The sequence below is a fragment of the Oratosquilla oratoria genome, chromosome 21 (assembly GCF_046742065.1).
Source record: "Oratosquilla oratoria isolate Oo_2021 chromosome 21, ASM4674206v1, whole genome shotgun sequence".
NCBI classification, from domain to species: Eukaryota; Metazoa; Arthropoda; class Malacostraca; order Stomatopoda; family Squillidae; genus Oratosquilla; species Oratosquilla oratoria.
Window position 1 is genome coordinate 7,675,268 of NC_134797.1, and position 5,000 is coordinate 7,680,267.

Below are 5,000 nucleotides of genomic sequence, written 5' to 3' on the forward strand. Positions count from 1 at the left end.
CTGAGGCCCATCAAAGATGCCAGCCTTAAGCTTTTCCAGACTGATCCGAGGAAACTTCTGCTGAAGAAAAGTAAATCCCATGCCGTCCTTGTCCATTGCCTTCACAAAGTTCTTCATCAGTCCCAGTTTGATATGTAAAGGTGGGAGTAAGACCTTGTTTGGTTCAACAAGAGCACGAGCCTGAACATTGTGTGAACCAGGTTCCAAACGTTGTCGTGGTGGCCATTCTTGTCTGACAAAATGTTAATCATCAGCCCGACTATCCCACAAACACAAAAAGCATGGATACTTTGTGTACCCACCCTGTAGTCCCAAAACCAATCCAACTACCTTAAGATCTCCACAGACCAACCAACCATGGTCATTGTAGTTCAGAGCAGACAGTAGCTGATCCATGTTGTCATGAGTTTCTTTCATTTGCACCGAATGACCGATTGGAATTGAAGAGTATTTATTTCCGTTGTGAAGGAGGACTGCCTTGAGACTTCTGCTGGAAGAGTCGATAAACAGTCTCCATTCAGTAGCAACATAGTCCAGCCCCATTGATTGAATCAAACCAGCAATGTTGTTGCAGTAAACTAATGACGAGTCCTTCTGGGTTGTGAAGAACTGTCTAAATTCTTTTTCACGCTCTCGGTACCAAAATAATGTTGTCTCAGGTGCTAGCAAATTTTTCTCACGAAGACGAGAACCCAGAAGCTGTGCTGATTCCTTTGATAGGTTTAGATCCCGTGTCAGGTCATTGAGATCTGCTTGTGTTAGAGGCACTGGCCGGTCATTCTCTTCTGGCATGTATTCTCCACTGTCTAGTGCGTTATCAGATTCCGATTCAGAGCTAGATTCCATTGCAACATCTGGCTCGGGAACGGGCAGGCCTGGACCATGAGGGACTGGTCGTATGGCAGACGGAACATTAGGATACTGAATACAATGCTTGTTCTTGCGGTTGACTCCTTTAAGATTAGTCATGCAGAAATAGCAGTCTGACACATGATCTTTACCCTCTCTCCAAACCATTGGAACAGCGAATGGCATACTCTTCCTTTTTTATTTCTCCAATCACGTAAGTTCTCGACACATGTTATGCAGCTAACATGGGGTGCAAATGGCTTGTCCTGGTCCCCAAGCTTAACTCCAAAGTAAGCATGATATGCCTTCTTCACAAAATCAGTTATATTTGCTAGTCGACGAGGAAGAATCACATTACCACATATGTAGCAGAACCTATCAGGATGATTTGTGCATTTGCGTTCCATTTTCTGTCAATCTAAGATACGTGTCCAAAATAGAAACACAAGAAGCACAGATTCTTGTAAAAACCACAGATTCTTATAAAATCAGTCACATTGATTGGAGATCACACTTTTCTAAACGATTTTCAGTTTCAGTGTTGTCAATGCAGTTTGTCAATGTAATCAATGCAGTTTCAGTTTCAGTTTCGGTTTCAGTTTCCTGAAAGTAAACAAAAACATCATTAGGTTTCAGTATCAGTTTCAGGGTGCTACAGTATAATTTTTATGCAAAAAAAAATAAGAATAGGCTATACCTGCAGCCTCGTTTTCCTTATACTTAGTACTATACAAGGCCCAAAAGTCGCACTTCTCATATCTCAAAAACTAGACCTGATCCAAGGAAACGGATGGCATTTTTGGATTCAGCGCACCAAAAAACCATAAATCACTTGAAAAACCTTTGACCTTTGCAAAAAAAAAAAAAAAAAAAAAAATTAAACGCAGGCCAGTGTTATACATTGACTCAATGGATCGGGGAAAACACCAGATATTGAAACAATGAAGAACCATCGAAACTAGACTTGATATTCGTTTCTGAGCCTGAAATTATGGATAAAATAAATTATAAGACACCAATGGGGAAGAGTGACCACATAATAATAGAGTTCGAACTCAAGGAACAAAATGAAGTGAGAAGAAATGAGAAGCACAGAGAAGGAAGATTAATGTACAACGAAAATGACTTTGTAAAACTTAGGAATTTTTTTCAAAACATTAGCTGGGAAAAATGTTCAAAAAATGGAACAAAGATGGAAGAGAAATGAAACATATCTAAGAAAAATACAAGGAGGGAACAAAAAAGGGTTTACATAAAGTGTTGGTAAAACAAAAAGTGTAGTAATGATAAAGATAGAAGAGATAAAGCCTGGATAAGACGGAAAAAAATATATATATACCAAATCGCAATCATACATCAAACTGAGAAATGAATATGCTGATATACATAGAGAGGAAAAAAGAAATTACGAAAAAGATATACTAGACAATTGCAAAGACCAACTCAAACTATTTTACATATATGTAAATGACAAACTAAAAGGTAAACATGAAATAGTGAAACTGCGTGAAGGAAACAAAGAATATACAGAAGATGTAGAAATGGCTGAAGTAATGACCAGGCATTTTAGGTCTCTATTTACAATTAAAAGCTCACAAATTTGAGTTGAAGGACAGCGAGAAGGATTCCCTAAAACAAAAACAAAAAAAAATATAGGTGACACAGAAAGAAATAAGGGACCAAATCAAGAATCTTGGTGTCAGAAAGTCATATGGGCCCGATGGAATAGCGAACTGGATACTGAAAGAATGTATAGATGAACTTACAGACAAAATACACAAGATAATTGACTTCTCACTCAAAAAAGGATAAGTACCACAGGATTGGATAAATGCAAGTATTGTACCAATATATAAAAGAGGAGACAAAGAAAATCCAACAAATTATAGACCAGTATCCCTTACAAGCACGATTGCAAAAATAGGCAAGAAAGTTATCAAAGATAAATTAACTAGACACTTGGAAAAGAAAAATATACTAAACCGTAAACAACTTGGATTTAGAAGTGGAAGATCATGTAGTACAAACTTAATATGCTTTTATTCAAGATTAATAGAAATAATACAAGAAAGAAACGGATAGGCAGATTGTGCTTTCTTGGACTTACAAAAGGCTTTTGACAAAGTACCACACAAAAAACTACTAAGAAAAATTGAAACAATAGGTTGAATATAAGGAATATCATTGGAATGGATGAAAGATTTCTTGAATGGAAGAAAATTGAGAGCGGTACTTAGAGATAAAAGCTTAAATTGGGATTATATGATAATTGGAGTCCCCCAAGGCTCTGTATTGGCTAGGGTAATGTTTGCTATTTATGTAAATGATATGAATGAAGGCGTGGAATGTTATATGAACTTCTTTGCAAATGATGCGAAACTATAAAAGAGAATAAGTACAGAGGAAGATTGCAAATCTTTTCAAGAAGACCTAGACAAAGTCTGGAAATGAATTCAGAAGTGCAAAGTGAACTTCAACATTTAGAAATGCAGTATAATGGAATTTGGAAAAAAACAAAAATAGAATCTCAGGTAGATATAAGATTGGTACAAAGGAAGTAAAAAATGTAAACTCAGAAAAGGAACTTGGAGTAACTATCTCTAACGACATGACACCAGACACACATGTCAACAAATTAGTCGGAGAAACTATCAACTTATTAAGATCAATGGAAGTGGCTTTTGACTACATGAATGAAGAGATGGCAAAGAAAATATTAGTTACACTGATAAGACCAAAATTGGAATACGCAGCATCTATATGGATACCTAGTACCTAAAAAATATAAAGAAGCTAGAAAGAATTCAAAGACCAACGACAAAGATGGCACCAACAGTTTGCAATTTGACATACGAACAAAGATTGGACAAACTAAAATAACCAGCCCTAGAACAAAGAAGGGAAAGAGGTGACTTGATAACCATTTACAGAATCATGAAAGAGATTGAAATTCTTGATAGGGATGACATACTAAAATGGGACAGAAGAGCTTTAAGAGGTCACGAGAAGAAACTTAAGAAGGACAGTTACAGAAGAGATCTCAAAAAGAATAGCTCTCCACATAGAGTAATATATATTTGGAACAGACTGAAAGAGGAAACAGTGAGTGCTAAAATTATACATGACTTTATGAATAAACTGGATGCGGAAAGATAAAAAACGCACACACACACACACACACACACACACACACACACACACACACACACACACACACACACACACACACACACACACACACACACACACACACACACACACACACACACACACACACACATATATATATACACACGGTGGCACAGTTGGTAGAGCGCTGAACTGGGAAGTAGAAGTGCTCCCAGTACCCAGTTCGAATCCTGCCCAGGGCCGAAATTATTTCGGTATCACTGTGCCTCGGGTCGTTACTCTGACTCTCGTGGGCGGGGAGTTGGGTGTGTGTGTGTGTGCAAGGTCATAGCATTACCCATAGATCGGACCTACGAGTTCTGAGCTCTCTTCCAGGAGGGAAATAGCTGTCGATCACGAGTCCAACACGTGATCCAAACACCAAGTGAACACACACACACACACACACACACACACACACACACACACACACACACACACACACACACACACACACACACACACACACACACACACACACACATACACACACACACACACACACACACACACACACACACACACACACACACACACACACACACACACACACAGAGACACACACACACACACACACACACACACACACACACACACACACACACACACACACACACACACATACACACACACACACGCACGCACGCGCACACACACACACACACACACACACACACACATACACACACACACACACACACACACACACACACACACACACACACACACACACACACACACACACACACACACACACACACACACACACACACACACACACACACACACACACACACACACACACACACACACACACACACACACATAAACACACATACATACACACTCACACACGCACACACGCACACACACGCACACACACACACACACACACACACACACACACACACACACACACACACACACACACACACACACACACACACACACACACACACACACACACACACACACACACACAC